We start from the raw sequence: 16,728 nt of genomic DNA, 5'->3' as shown, positions 1-16,728 counted from the left end.
CTTCTTGAGAAGCATTGAATATTGTTGTGCCTCATATAATTTTATAATAGAAAGGGAACATCTATATTTCATGAACAGTATTTCGCAATTGACTTAAAGGTTGGGAAGAAAATGGAACATGCTAATAATCAGACTTTATTATTTGTCGGAACAGGGAGGGTAAGAAAAAGGAACAATGGGCAAATAAGATTGTTTCAAGAAAGGAAAGGACGCAAGTGGGTTTCCCTCACAGATTTATATTTACCTAGAACGGTGTGGAGACCAACCCTGGCCACGGGTCAGTTAAGGACAGAGGAAACCCCAAGGAATGCAGTTGCCAGTAGGCCAGCAGGTGCAGTATGGAAACCAGGACAGGAAAACCAGATTAGGATCAGGACAGGACCACCAAAGTTGAGACCAGCACCCGCAGTTCATGTTACAACGCCTCCGCTACACCCTCTCTGCAGCTATCAGTCAAAACCCCAATTGGGTTATCGAATTCCCCAGCAAAGTACTTCGCCAGCACTTAAGGTTCTCAAAACCCCGATTGGGTCTGTGAGTCTGTCTGACAGAGTGCTCCGCAGCACCTCTGTTCTCGATCAGCTATTGAGTGCGTTGGGTCAGTGACAGGTCAGCTATTCGGACAAGTCGGACAATTTCTCCAGCTAAACCTATGCTAGTTATACTGTTTTTTAGGTCAGTGTACCACCCCCCAATGTTGCAAGTGTAAGGATCCCCAATTTCGATTGGACAAAAGAAAAGGACAGGTCATCACACCACCTAAGATTTGAGCTTTCTCAAGCTCCTCATTAGAATTTTTCATACACGCCCATCGAATTTTGGGTTCTCATGACATATGCCTTATACATAACAATGGTGAATTTAACATTGTATACAATGTATTTTGTTTGGTACAGTTCTGCTTCTTCGACTAGGTGAGGGTTTTCTTCCCAGGCGCATCTTGGCTGGGGCTGCCATCTGGCAAAGTTCCAAAGGTCATTGCTGTGGAGACTCGCAGATCTCGCGCAGACTCAGTATCAAGCAAGATGGAGTACAGCATGGGACAGCAGGCCATATTTCGTAATGTACCATGAAATGGAAAAGAAACAGTTTTAAAACACAGAAAAAATGAGTATACTTTATACCATGAACTTCTACTCTATACCCATTACTGTATAATAAACTCTAGCATTAGGGTTAATGCAGAACGAACAGCATAGCAAAAGCAGCACTGCAAGCTTCTGGCATGTGAGAACACAAAGCAGCCATTTTAGCTCTAATGCGCAGATGCGAACAGGTTCCCTCCATAGCTGCGAGTACGTCACGTCACATGGGTATGACCGACACATGCGCAGTCTAAATTCCAGCGTTGCAGCAGCCATTTTAGGTTGCAAGCGTATTAGGATTAGTAAACACATAGGCAAGTGTCTCTCGGACACCCACAAATGTCGGAAAAGGGCAAATTAATAAGACAAACATATTGATTAGTTAATTAATGTTATTTGCGGTTCATGAATTAAAGCAAGTCGGTGTACGTGCAAATCCTTGCTCCATCAATCCCCTCTTTGATGATATTTTATATCATCACTATTAATGGAACCAGATGCCAATTTCTCAAATATCACCCAGTTCAATTTCTTCAAACTTTCTATTTTGCCTTTTCTCATTAAATTTATTTGGATGAACATTTTTCACTCTCTTGTAAATCTGATTATTCAATTCTTCTAATTCGAGTTCTTCGAGATTTCTTTTCATCCATTTCATTCACAGTATATTTCTTTTTGTGTTTTCGACATTTGCAGCAAATTATTATTATGAACACTAATAGACCTATTCCTGCTATTGGCATCAGTATTTTACTCACAAGACTCTTACCTAAATTAGGAAACCAACTACCTATAGCGGAGAGACCATCAGTAAGTCTCTTCCATACACTGTCAACCTCCAGAGGTTTAAGCTCTTTTTCCAAATTGGTAATATTTCTTACATACCCTTTAATTTCCACACTTTTTTCTGGTATGTAAGTGCAACAATGTTGCGCTTTCAACATTCTGCAGACTCCGCCCTCTTTTGCCAATAATGTATCAAGAGCAAGTCGATTTTGTAAAACCATTGATCTGATCGCAACCAGTTCGGTATTGACCATCAGGAAACCTCCAGCAGTGTCAGATGATAACCGATCTACCGCTGTTGATAATTTGCAAATTCTGTGTGTGTTCAGAGCCACTCCCGCTGTAGGTATCAAGGCACTAAAAATATCACCTACTATTTCACCAACACTTTCTCTTTTACTACGTACTAATTCATTAGTTCTTTCAGTGCTTCCAGTGATTTTCCCCACATGGTATATCTTTGGGAAGACAATACCAAAGTAACAGCTCCCGTACCAATGATCGGGCAATTTGAGTAAGCCTTGTCCCCACATATATAATAAATTCCAGGAAACACAGGCTCTGACCCATCTTTTGCACTCCAAATGGTGTTGAAATTCAGACCCCAGATGAAGACGGAATATATAAATTAATGTTAGCAAGACCAGACTCAGAAATATATATTAAGTCTGAGTTGGTGATAGTGACAAGCCACTGAAAACATTTATAGGCCCCCACTGGTACAACAATGAGTTACACTACATATCATTCTTCCAAGGTCGTACGTGAGCCAAAACAGGATAAAACTGTATAGTCAACTAATCACAAAGCCCTTAGAGATTGCAGACTAGTTATTTATCTACAATCCGAGTTTAAGTAGGAGACGACTGGGGCCTATAATCTAGTGAAGAGTTAAGATTTGTCCGCTGAATTCTAAGATAGTTTTTCATGTCCTAGTCAGTTCCAAAGTTTATGTATCCAAAGTTCATATGCTGGTGTGATTGTTTTCACCCAAAGAGATGAAATAGTGTAGTTTGTTGCTAGAAGTAGATTGGAGATTCTTTTACCTTCTATGGGGTGCAGCGGGTAGAAAGCCCATGAAAGCCATCCAAGCAAGGCAGTGTTAGGGAGTTTATCTATGTTCTGGCCATGGATCTGCGATTTACCAATAAAAACCCTATTCCAGAAGTCTCCCAACTGGTGTCAGGGCCAGGAGAGAGCCAACCTCACCACACCCCCTCCAACAGACATCAGGGAAAGGGGGGTTGATGTGGAGACGGGCAGGGGTGAGGCAGCCCTAAATACAATTTTGGAGAGAATTTCTTTACAACTGGAATGCCAGGCAGAATTATTGGTGCGAAAGAGGAAATACACCTTCCTGCACAGAAACTATCAAGTGTTATGTGTTTTTCCCAAATTCCTCTCCTCCTGTGTTTTTGGGAGTGTCCTTTTTGCCTCCTTGGAGTACATATTAGGTGAGCTGTGGCAGCATCAAAATTCAGACATCCCCACATTAGAACCAAGTCAGACACGGCCTCAGTTGATTGTTGTGGAGAGTATCACTTCTGCCTCTGAGATTCATATTGTGAAGGTCTTCTGCAGAGAAGGTTTGCAGCAGTACTTTGGTGTCAGTCCCGAATTTGTTAGCACAAAGGTTTCAGAGCACCTTATTAGTTGTGGTGTTTTGCACAAAAGGATCACTTGGTATCACGCCAAAGCTAATGGGCAAGTACAGCTCTTCAAATATTTTATCAATGAGGCAATACAGCTGGAAGTTTGTGGGGGAATTCCCAGGAATGTGGCTATGCAGTTCACTTTACCCTCATACAGGACCACACCCATCTCTGTAAACACCGTTCTCCTTTTGACCTCTTGAGGGGATGGAAACCAGGTTTATGCCTGCACCGTAATGGTTGTAGGAGAGTGTATGCAGACTTTGTGCCATGTTTATTTTGCCGATGGACATTTCGCCGCTTGAAACATGGCCCCAAAATTAAATATCTCTGCAGTTGTGACCGTAAAATGAGTGTGAGCAGGTTGGGGTGTGGGGGGCAGCAGGAGCACCGGGGGGCACCCCTATAAAAAAAATCTAAAATAGCAATCACTTAGGGGCAAACACCAGCTTTGAGAGTGTGTTGGTGTTGTTTGCCCCATGGAGAAGTATATGCATATCAAACAAGAGGATTGGTGCTCATACTTATTTCAGGCTTCTGAGGGACCAGTTTATGTAGGGGCTCATAGGGAATTCGACGAGTACTAAAAGAAGAAGAGGAAATATATGTTGCGGAGGAGAAGAAAAACTTACCACAGTTGTCCTTGTGAATGGCATTTTGTCCCCATCGTGATGCACAGGAGAAGTGGGAAATGTATTCATAAGTGGTTGGATCCTGTCAAGTTTATTGAGGTGTTGAATGGTGGTGTGAGACCAAAAGGAGAGAATGGCATTTTTCAGTGATTCTGCAATGTGGGAAACTGATTTGTCTGACGATGACCTCGTGGTGGGGGATGATCCTCTGGACATTGAGGAGTATACGCATCCAGAACATCCAGATGAGACTGACAGATGTCTTTTGATCACATATGTGATCCACTAGTCTTGTGTAAGTAACGACTGCCACAGAACCAGTTTCTCCCATTAGATAACGTATTAAAGTCATAATGCTCCTAGAGAAACATAGAGAGCTTGTGTTTTGATAGAGTATCTTTCTTTCTTCTACTCGTGTGTATATTTGATTTCTATGTTGCTCAGAGTTAGATTTCCCTGTGTGTGTGGTCTTTGTTTGTTGTGTTCAAGGGAAGGTGTATGCGGTGAAGTGGCGTTGAATGTAGCCTGCTGCTAGTATGATGGAAGCTTGAGTCAGGAATGTGCAATGTTAGTGTGATGAGTGAAACCTTGTTGGGGTTTTGGACAGAGCAGCAGTTGGTAGAAGGTCCTGGCAGTCCTACCCATATTCCCAATTCTCTGGTGAACTCATTACTTTTGTTAAAAATACATTTGTTCCGGAATTTAAGATGACTGTTCAGATTTGTTTCCACACAATGGGCAGGGCATTAACTATTGGCCAGACCAGATCAATCAGAAGACATGCAAGCACCGTTCATTTAAGAAGGAAGAAATTACATTCATTCTTGAATTATGCAGGCTGTAAGGAGCATACACTTGGTGAAGTACATTTATTGTTATTCTACTTGCCCAATGGATTGCTCAGTGAGAGAGACCTATGGCCCTTTTCTGACAAAAAAATGAGTGAAAAATGGCAAACATTTCATAATGTAAGCCCTGATTTATAAAGGGGCTTTTGGGAAAGTGAAAAATGTGGACCATTAAATGTATATCTATGTTTGGAGATAATTTCCAACTTTCCTAGAATTATAAAAGAATAACACGTGTAGGTCTGATAATCTGGAGCACTTACAGTTTTCCATAAGTACTCACATGTAGATGCCTTTCTGCTTATGGAGCAGAACAGTTCATGTGTGTAGGGTTTACTTACATGCACAAATGGTTTGATTAATGAGATGATTGTATTCACAAAAGCTGATATTGCACTCATACACTCATTTAAAACCCTACCACGCTATTGTGCAGAATTGAACATAAGTAAATCCCACTCTAATTGTTGGACATTGGTTTTCTGAAGCAAGGTTGCTCTGGTAAGTTTGGAAATACCCACAATCTGTTTTATGGGTATTTTCAGACACCACTCTCACTATTTGCCGCCATGGAAATGGTCAGAGATTTACAACTGCCAATTCTCTGCGTAAATTCTAGGGTGGAAAAGGAAGAGGAAGAACGCAAGTAAAGGCACAAAAAGGTCTCTCCTCATTATTTCATTATTTTGCCGATTGTGAAAGAAAGGAAAAAAATGCAATTGCACAAGGACAATGGCATTTGACCATGCCTAACTGCATAATTGTATACATAGGCATGCACATTAAAACAAATAAGAATTCACTAACATTTCCCAAAGGTACCTCTGAAAGGGGAGGCTTTACAAGCTTATCTAGAGAAAGTTTTGTGAATTCCAGAACATTTGACATCTGCACACATTTAAGGTAAAATCTGAGAGTACAGATTTAAGAGCCTGATTTAGAATTTGGTGGACAGGGACTCTGTTGCACAACAACTCACACTCTGTTGCAAAGCCAAAGGAGTGCCCTGCTCTCCAAACTCTTGGTCTGCCTGCCTCATTTAGGACAGAGGAGCCATTTCGGGTAAGTGGTGTACACCCTTATTCTGTGCCTTTCTCGGGAAAGACATTGCTCCGACCCCCACAGCATACCGACTGAGACCGCGCTGTTCGGTCTTCTATCTACTCACGACCACAATCCCTTATCATTCACAGATTCCGCTGAAACCCAACGATCTCTCGCCTGCCACTACTGGACTTAATACCCTGATACTCCTATATCTCGATGTGAATGCTCGTTTTTATTAAGTGGCACTACGCACTCTAGGATTTTGGAGCACTGTCTCCTTCGTTGAGGTGAGACTCTTCCAATTATGCCATATTTTTGTACCCAAAGCGGCTTCTTTACCCGTCCTAGCCGCCACCCAGATTTAATGTGCCGTTGCAGTTCATTTTCTCCTCAGTACGTTTGGGTTACATATTTAGTATTTTTATGATGCTCCCTTTCCAGCACTCCCCTCTCTACAATCCGTCCACTGGATCTGAAGCAACATCCTTTTGCCAACCTATTACCTGGTCCCGAGCAAGGGCCGGGTCGGAAGTATCACCGGCTAAGCGGTGAGTCCTCATTCTTTCTCTTTTGGATTGTGTCCACCTCCCTTTATTTGTATTTTCATTATTATTTTTATTTATTTTAATTTTGCCTGTATCTGTACCCTACAAATGAGGGTGCAGTGCTCCATTACAAGATTGTACTGGTCATAATACGGAGTCTTGCCCTTTTGTTTCCTTCCTCCTGTCCGTGCTATAGACCTGTGGTCCTTCTTCTTCGCGTCACAGGTAGGAAACTCTGAGTATCCCGCCGCTCCTCTACAGTAGATAGCGCGTTTTTGCACTGGATTTGTTCTTCCGTTCACCCATAGCCTGCCGAGGCAGTTTACCACCTCTTTAAGTAGATACGTAGAAGATAAACACACCCTTTGTTGTTGTACCACCGTCCCCATAGAACCGCTCTTATAAGAATTTTGTCGATTTTTTCACGGGATACTCTCACCGCCATTCCCCTGTGATAGCAACACACATTTGACGCATGGTATGCACTTCACTCGCACTTCCTCACGCACCACTATATAGTCATTTCTGGTCCCTAACATAGAGTTCTCTCACTATCACCATGTGTGGCACAGTGTGTTTCCACCTTGCTGTCTGCAACGAATATAAAGAACTGTAATAAATATTCTGTTACACGTCCCCCACCTGCACTCACTCGCGCACTTACCAATCACCGGAACGTATTACAAATATATTTACGTAATATCGTGTGGACATCAGATCCCATGTTGTACTTTGTATCCTCCCCAGCCCTGATGAGTCGTGCAAGCACTGTTACAACTTGACGACGAAACACGTGTCGGCTGGCCATCCATACAATAAAAGAGGAGTCATCCAACATCCATTTCTTCCTCTGTTTCGACCACCTTTAATTGTTCCTTTATGTCCATTGAGGCATCCTTGTCTTTACTGTAATTTGGTGTGCAATTGGTATTTGTTCTTACTTTGTATTGCGTGTGCTCTGCACACACTTGGAGGGGTTTAGGGTCTTTGTCCCCTCACCTACTTGCACCCGGACCTACTTATCTTGTACATTAACGTGTGCTGTGCGCCTAGCATTTCCCTGTACCCTAAAAAACCCCTTCTCCTAGGTTTTCCAGAGGAGCCATAAGGTTTTTGTTGATGGAGCCCTGTTGACTTCATTAATGGAGAGCTTTCTCTGACTAGTCAACAGAGTAGGGACTGCTGGTCGAAGGACATTACACCACCCGCCCTATTTAGTGTGGCTGGTGTAATGTACTTTAATGTGCCCATTAAAGCCAGGAAAGTCCTTTCGGTCAGGGACAGGAAAAAATAACCCCCCCTCCACATACTGTCATTAGTTTTGTGCTTTTCAAAAACACACTTCATTTTTAAAGAAAGAAAAAATATTAAAAGTTTGGAGGACAGGGGGAGGAGCCAAGCTCGCGTCCGGAATGGCCGCGTTTTAGCTCGGCTCCGTTCGCCTGCCTGCTTATATCGTCTATCCTGCTGTTATCCTGCCCCGGGAAGTCCTCTTTGCTATGCCGCAGTGCTAAGATACCTTGCAGGCACTCACCTTTTGCTCTGGTTGTCCTTGGGTGCCGTGGATCCTGTACATCGCTCCCGCTCGCTTCGGGGCCTCCGGAGCGGGCTGGCCTGGATCTTCTCGGCGGCGCCCGGACGGGGCGGAGCGCGATGGTCGGCCCTTGATGGCGCTGTGGACGCGGTCATAGAGGCCGTTGTGCGTATAGGCCAGCTGTGACTTGCTGGCCGGCTCCGGTGGGCCGGTGGCCTTGGGTGGAGGCGCTGCCTTCCGTTGACGGGGCTGATCGTACATTCGGCTTGCTCCCCCTTTGTTCTCCGGTCCGGCCATTTTGATTTCCTCCGCCCGGACTCGGAGAACGGGACCGGCGGCACTGGGGAGCCGGCGATTCCCCTTCTTCTGGTGGCCCCCCTTCCTGCTCTGGAGGTGCCCTGCTGCCGGTCGGCTGGTCTTCATTTGCCTCGCTGTTGTCCGGACGGGGGTTGACGGACGCCGCGGCCCCGACGGGCTTCCAAGATGGCGGCCGACCCTGAATGTCTCAGCCGGGCCTGGACGAGCGCTGGAGGCCCGCCACATGGCCCGGGTGCCGGATACTGTAAAGGTTTTCCTACACTTAAGAGCATCCTGGACGCCCTACACTCCTGGCGAGCTTCTGTGGCCGCACCCGTTGTCATCCTGGAGGTGGATCCTCTCTTCGGGCCGTTGGGGCCCCCTAAACTGGGTGCGGCTTCGTCGCCGTTGCAGGGTGCGGCTGGAACTATCCTGGGAAGCGTGGGCCCGGCGATGGCCGTGTCTGTGGCTGTGCGGAGTTCCATTGCCCTTCATCGTACTGTGCTATCTCCGGCGCCACTGACCCGGGGGCCGGATCCCGTCTGGGCTGGCCTTAATGGTTTTTTCGGCCTCTCTTCGCCTCGAATGATCGACCCTGGCTCCTGTGCCGGCCCCGCTGAGTCGGCTTTTCTCAAACTGTCCCTGAAACTGTGCCTGCATTGCGTGAGATGTTCTCTGACTTTTCCGGATCATCTGGGTTTTACTCCACGTATCTTATCTGGACTGCCGTTTGATCTCCCTGTTCTTTGCCTTCTGTTCTTCGTGGTCTGGTTCTTGGTGAATCGGACGGCTACAAGTTTGGACAAACAAGGACAGGGCTGAGACGAACTTGCCTCTGTGTGCGGTAGTCTTGTACTGGTTGGGTGATCGACATGTAACGGTATGACTATGTGTGAATTTGTGTTGCTCCTGGAGTATATCCTGAGACTTTTTTGACTTCCCGAGGGCTCTACCTTTTTCTCAGGCGGGTGGGTGGGTGCTGGTAATTCTGTTCCTTGGCCCTCTCCCGCGTGTTTTCCTCCCTTTTTCCTTTCCCCTCCCCCCTTCTTTTGTCTTAGATTTCTGTCTTGCCTTCGCTCTTCTATATTTCGGGTTCTAATTAGGGCGACAGGCACGCTGCCGGAGGGTAGGCCATAGCCTTCTGCAGGGGTGCAGGGTGGGCTTGCGGGGTGGGTGGGGGGGTCTGTCACTTTGGGGGGTCTTTTCCCCCCCCCTTTTCTTCTCCCTTTTTTTTTGTTCTATGGCTCTTGCGTATTCTCTTTTTCGGGACTCCGTTTCGTCATGTGTCCCCCTGGGGTGTTTCTGATGCGCTGGCCTGCCGGTTTTATTGTGCTTAGGGCTCACTGTGTCTTATGCCACTAATTTTCAATGTATGCCATGTACTGGTTCATGTTTTCCTGCTTCGCCGCCGGGGGGCGCATGTTTGAGGAGGAGTCTCTTCTTTTTTCTTTTTTTTTCCTTCCCCTCCCTCTTTCGTGGGGGATTTCCTTCCTTTTATTGGGGTGTGTACCGTGTTGATTGATACGATGGGCTCCTTTTTACTTCCGTTTGATAGGTCTGGTTGTGGCTGTGGTGGGTGAGCACTGGACGGCGTGCGTAATCGCCTCTCCTTGTGGTACTTCCGTTGGGGTGGTATTTGCAGCTATGTTTAGTTCTTGTTGGATTTATCCTGTACTTCTATGATCGCCGGTCCGCGGCTCACCACGGCCCCTCCCTATTTGTTTGATTCACTGCCCGTCCTGATCCTGTACTTCCCGTTTCCATATTAGAAAATCAACCTTCACGTATCCTGTCCATGCTGGTTGCTCTATGGCTCTTGGCTTATGTCTCCTGTGTTCTTGTTGTCGTCTCCTGTGGATACTTTTGTATTGCTGACTATGCTCCTGCTATGTGGTGGCCAGCCCGCTGGGTTGTAGGCCCGTATTTGTGAGCACTTTCTGTACAATAAAGGTTTTAAAAAAAAAAAAAAAAAGTTTGGAGGACAGCCATCAAAACCAACAGCAGCTGTCCACTAAACTTTTTGTATCTTGATGGGGACTGGTGTGGCAGCAGTCCCTATCAAGGTTTAGAGAGGATCGCTGTGACGGATGTCATCCCTAAATTAGATGGATGGTGCAACACTTATGGATGGAGTACCAGCTATCTAACTTAAAAACAGTCCCAGTAAGTCCATGTTTCTGCAAGCGGAAATGTTAAAATTAAGTTAATTTGTAATTGTTCGCTCTCCATGCTGAAAAACATTACTTAGTAAAGATACAGAAAGTATGCTGTTCCTAATTACGAGACAAGGGAAAACTAGGAGAAAACGGTTTTGCGTGGTCATGAGAAGTAGGAGGACAGGGATTCCTCCTCTTGAAATTTGGGGCCCTCACCCAACTGGCTGGGTGTCATGATTCATCATAGGGCTGCTCCTTGTCAGGTCGGCACTGCAATACCTGACGGGCTCCCTATGAGGGGCTCTTTGGCGGAGATCTTTTATTCCAAATTGCAGAAGGCTCACTGGGAACACAAGAGTTTTGTTTATACTGAAGTCTCAGATCTTAACATTTGTTTTTATTCCTTCACCAGGTTGGTCATGTTCTGTCAGGTACTACACATAGTATGTGTTAGGCTGGTTTATTATAGAGGTAGATTACACCATATGACCACCAATGTGTAGATAGATTTGATTTTAGAAGGTCCTGACGAATCGCTACCAGATTGATTGACTACCAGGCAAGAAACATATTGATCACACAATATAGCGCCCTACCTTAGAAATAACCTCAGACATTCACCTTTGTTTCTTTTAATCAGGTTGGGAGGCCTATTGATTAAAATTGTTTTCGTTGGTACTTCCAAACCTGTTTTAAACTTCCTTCAGGATACACACCTCCTCTCACTCATCTACACTGGTTAGGCCCCTTACTCCCAGAGCACCAAACGGCAATTTGGAATAAAATATCTCCACCAAAGAGCCCCTCATAGGGAGCCCTTCAGGTATTGGAGCGCCGACCTGATGAAGAGCAGCATTATGATGAAGCATGACACCCATCCGGGTGTGTGAGGGCCCCAAATTCCAGAAGGAGGAATCCCCGTCCGCTTACTTCTCATGACCATGCAAAACCGGTTCCCCTAGTTTTCACTTGTCTCGTAATTAGGAACAGCATACTTTCTGTGTCTTTACTAAGTTTGAGCATGTATGCTGGATGTAGAAGAGTAGGGTCTGCTTCCTATGATCACCCCCACTTTTTGCCAAGATTCAATGCTTTTTCGACTCTAGTGTGGCTGTGGGCCTGCTAATCAGACCCACAGCCCAGCTGTTCTCTCTCTAAATTAATACCATGTACTTTAGGTACATATCCAATTGGGTATTGGGTCACCTTTGTGAGCCCCTGTATAGTGTACCATAGGTACACAGGGCATAGGTGCATCCAAGGCCTACCAGGGGCTGCAGCATGTATTATGCCACCCCTGGCTGGCCATCCAAACTGACACAACTGGCTGATCAGTCATCTGGGGCAAGGTTGTGTAATCACCCCTGGCTTAGGTATAGTATTCCTATACCTACCATTACATATAGACACATATATACCTATAAGTCACTCCTATGGCAGGCCTTAACAATCCTGGAGGCAGTGTGCTTGGTTTTATGTGAGATGGTGCCCTAGCATGAGCTGAGCCTGTCTGCAGCTTTCGGAACCATGTCCTTATAGCTGTTCTATTATATAGCCATACCGTATACTCTTAAGTGCATTATAATCCTTGCGGTTAATGATAACTTTGGTTTGGCTTTATCAAAACATGTTGTGTAAGGTGTCACACGCTTTGGAATACTACCCACCCCCCCCCCACCAGTTCTGGCGGCGTGGGTAGCATTCCACCCTTCTAGAGGGAGAAGACATGTAGTTGTAGCTTTACCCGGTTAAAGTTAAACAGAGCCTCAGCATCACAAAATGGATGCTGCTGCCACAGACACGAGTCTGACCTCCTGCTGCTGGATGAAACTCTGGCAGGGGAGGCCTGGACAATAGGTTTCCTGTCTTGGGAGGTGCTAGCACCTCCCCAGACAGCCTGTAGTGTATTGGGGCAGGGTGGGTTGAATGAAATGAGACACTGCCTGGGGCACACAAGGTACTCCATGCATAGCCCGGTTCAAACCGGTTGCTGGGGCACTCCAGCCCCAGCTCTGGCGCGAAACTGGACAAAGGGAAAGGGGTGTAACCACCCCCTTCCCAGGTTCCACCCATAGGAGGGACGAAGCAGGTAATCCAGCGCCTTAGATTAGTATAAAGCTAGGAGCTGAGTCTAGAGACTTTAGATTATCCTGAACTGAAACTCTGAAACGAAACTCTGGACCTTCGACATTCTACTGCAACTAGAATACTGAAGAATATCCATTGTGGTCAAGGAGTGACCACCCTGTGCAAACAGGCACCACCAGTAACTTGCCGGTTTGCTTTATCGACGCTCCAGCCGGATCCCGAAGACTTAGCGATGCAGCCTCTGGACTTTCAGACTTCTCTGACTCCGACCCACATCCAGAGCAAAGCTGAGACCCGTGGCGTACACGAGAGACAAGGGACCGGACATCCTGCAGTACTTGCTTTTTGCTAACTGTGCAGCTTCTGAGGCGTCCTCGAATTTGGGCATTGGGGTTTGAGAAGCCCCAACCCCGAGCAGTAAGTGCACCGAAGCTCAGCCCTCCACACTCCACGAGTGCCACGTGGGGCCTGCTCCTGCATTTCTCCTTGATGCGTCTTTGCGGTTGCTAGCCCGTTGGCTAGTGGCCCTCCTGAAGACATCACCTTGAATCAACACCACTTGCCTGGTTGCTCCGGGCTTGCTCCTGCTTTCCTGTAAAGGGGAAGCTCCCCAGACCTTGCTGGTCTGAACAGAAGCCGATCTTCCTTTCCTGCATGGGTAGCCTTTGCCAAGGCTTGTTGGGTTCAATCCGGATACCAACGCCGCCAACAGCGAGATCCTTCATGGGACAGTTTTTATCCAGCTCCTGGTCATCGTCGACGCCTCTTGGTCCACGTGGCTGCAGAGACAAGCTTCACATCCTCACCTGATTGCATCTCGACATCGCCTGGTTCCTTCCTGGTTCCTTCCCGGTCACTGGCTAGTGACCCAGACTCTGTCCCCTCTGCTTTCAGGTTCTTCTCAACTCCGATCCACCCTTGTATCCACCCTGACATCTTCCTCCTGGTCGCCTGCAGCATCTTCTTGCAGCTTTCCATAGGATTCGACGACAAAACCCGACACAAAAGAACACATATGCACCCGGCTTCCCTAGGTGAGGTAACTCGAGTACTTTGGTGCTCCCGTGGGTAACAACTATCCAAGTGTCCTAGTTTAACTGGGTTTTCCCGTAGTCCACCCGGAAGTGTCTGAAATCAACTACTTTGTAAACTTCACGTTCCCATTGAAAGTCTATGGTAACTCGCGTGTGTGTTTAGCCACTGCACACGCATCCTGTGGGTCTCCTACTTCCAGTCCTTTGGTTGATCAGTGTAGCCCCAGCGATTTCCTAGGCCCTAGGCCTCACCTTTCCTGAAGTGGTTCTTATACCACTTCTTTAGTATATGGTTTGTGAGGCTCTTAGGGCAGAATTGTATTTGTGCAACTTATAGTATGCTTATTGAGTAACTTGTGCTGTATCTCGAACTCTGACCTCATAAAGAGTGCAGAGGGGTTGTGTTAGTAATAAATACATATATATTTGATATATACCTTGTGTGGTGTCTATTCATTTGGTATTCAATGGATTGTTATTGGTAAAATAATTGGCTTCACATGCTCTCTGAAGTGTTAGCCTAAGACTGCTTTGTCCATGCTACCACTAGGATAGCTGGTCTATAAGGTTGACTTTACAACCATCACCATAAGGTTTGTTTGGACTGATACAGGGTGACCACTAGAATAGTGGACATCACATATCAGGCCAACTTCTCCCACTGGACCTGTCCAAAAAGCCCAGAATCCCTCCTTTGTGATTGGAAAAAATATTACTCCCATAGAGAATCCACTTACTATACACCAATGGTCCCCAGCCTTTTATGAGCAATGAGCAACATTTGTGGCAGTCCAAATAGTGAGCAACATCTGAATCACAATGCACTATATCAGCATTGAACACATTACACATCAATGACACCTTTACTCTTGAAGTAATCAACAGGATTATGTGAGAGAATTTATTGGCACACTGGACATTTCAAGCATAATATTATCTAGTGATAGTGACCGAAATCACATTAGATCTGAAGGCGAATTTACTAAAAATGTGGATTCTTCTCCAGACATATTTGGCAAATAAAGTAAAATTCTGAATTTTAAAGAATATCACAAAGAAAAAAGGGCCAGTATTAGGACGGTTTAAAGATGACTCTGAAAGGTATAGATTTCCTTTACAGAGTTTTGGAATAGTAGTGACAAATTATGCATTTTGCAATATATTAGGCCAGTCGCATTGGTATAAACATTTTAGTATTTAAATGCAATTGAAGAAGGAGGCTTGCAGCACTGCATCGCTAGGAACCTTTTACACATTTAGGTCCTCATTGCGAATAGGCTAGATAATTCTGATCCCTGCGCAAATCCCTGCTTGCACAGACATTGGAATTTCAAGTTATGCAAATATTATCTCACCGGATATTTACTGGTTATGATGAAGCTCCCATACCCTGTTAATTTTCAGGAACGTCAAACATAGAGGAGTTTAACAGGGGAAAATCACTAGTAATTACCTGACCATGCATATTTTAGTGAAGTAAGCCCCAAAACCCACAGGCTGTTCCCCAAAAACCTGTAATAGGAGCTATTTTCACGCCTAATGCATTCTGTTCCATGAGGTGTCACATTTTATGGGGTGTGAGAAATAATGCAATCTTTCCTGGTTAACGGATTGACTGCCTTTTTTGTGAGTGATACATTTAAAGCATATTATGCCAGGAATGTAGGTTAAAACCTACAAGGGCAGAAAATCACTTCACCGGGTGTATATGGGCCCATGGAGCCTTCTAGTAAATCTAGATGACAACAGTTTATCATCATTAGCCAAAATATGGTAGGATATAAAAACTCATTTATGTAGCAGGAGGAGATGTTTTGGGAGGTACCATGGCAAACAGTTTATTTTATAGCACTGTAGTCTAGTACATTTGTTAAACATTGGTAGGATACAAGATCAATTTACACAGGAGTTGTAACACACTTTTACATTTTCCATAATGTCGCAGTCACCATACTTGGCTAGCCTCCATAAAGCATCATTTAGCAATCTCTGCTCAGCAAGCTTTCACACTGACCTTGCTATATAGACTCTACAAATTGCATAACGTCCTGGTCAGGAAAGCTGCCAATAGGATTTGCCACTTCTGAACTCTAAATGAAAAAGTAAACAGTTTATCCATATAAGTTATGGGCCACAAAATGTCATTAGTGCTCCACACGCAACAGGCAAAGTAGACTGCACTTCTACTGTTGCTTAAAATGAGCTAGATAGTGACATGAAATTAATATCTAGCGGTCGCCAGGCTAACAGTAGCAGGAGCTGCAGTACATTAGAGAAGAGTTCATGTGATATTTCTGTTTATCATGCCTCAGCCGGCAGTTGAGGTCAGAATTTAAGAAGCAAAAATGAAAATAAATAAATAAGGGAAACAGTCAATATACTTGGAATTTCCCATTTTTCCAGTTAACAGTTTCCATTATACCCCATTTAGCACAGCTTGTGTTTTCCATAATTCTCCATCAAGCACACGACCAGGGCTGGACTGGGAACCACAACTGGCCCTGGCAAAGTGCTCGGCCTCCTCTCCCCCCCCGCCCCCCCTCCCGACTCAGGGGGGAGGGGGGTGGGGGTTTGAGGTGCCGCCAATCTCTTTGCTGGGGCCGGTTTTTGGCTTAGTTTGGTACGGGGCCCAAAACCGGCCCCCACCCGTGCGGCGGGGGATTGCCCGGTGCCCGCTATGGCCAGTCCGGTCCTGCACACGACACCCATTTTGGCAATGCCCAGCTTGCACTCGTTGATATATATTTTTGTAATATCTCAGTTATCGCTTTAATGTTTCCCAAATATTTGCTGTCAGTTCACTTTGCAACCTTTTATTATGCCATCAGTATGCAAGCTTTACCAATTCCATAATGTCCCAGTTATCACGTTGACAGTTTCTTTATTGCCACAGTCCGCACACATTGATGTTTTCCATAAAGTTACTAGAAACACTTCACAAACTTTAGAATGCTCTTTTTGGCACAGTGCGTGGTCTGTGTGTGACTCTGGCTAGTTAGACAGTGGTTCACTGGGAGCAATTAC

Source organism: Lissotriton helveticus, chromosome 9 (assembly GCF_964261635.1).
Source record: "Lissotriton helveticus chromosome 9, aLisHel1.1, whole genome shotgun sequence".
Lineage (NCBI taxonomy): Eukaryota > Metazoa > Chordata > Amphibia > Caudata > Salamandridae > Lissotriton > Lissotriton helveticus.
This window is presented reverse-complemented; position numbering follows the sequence as displayed.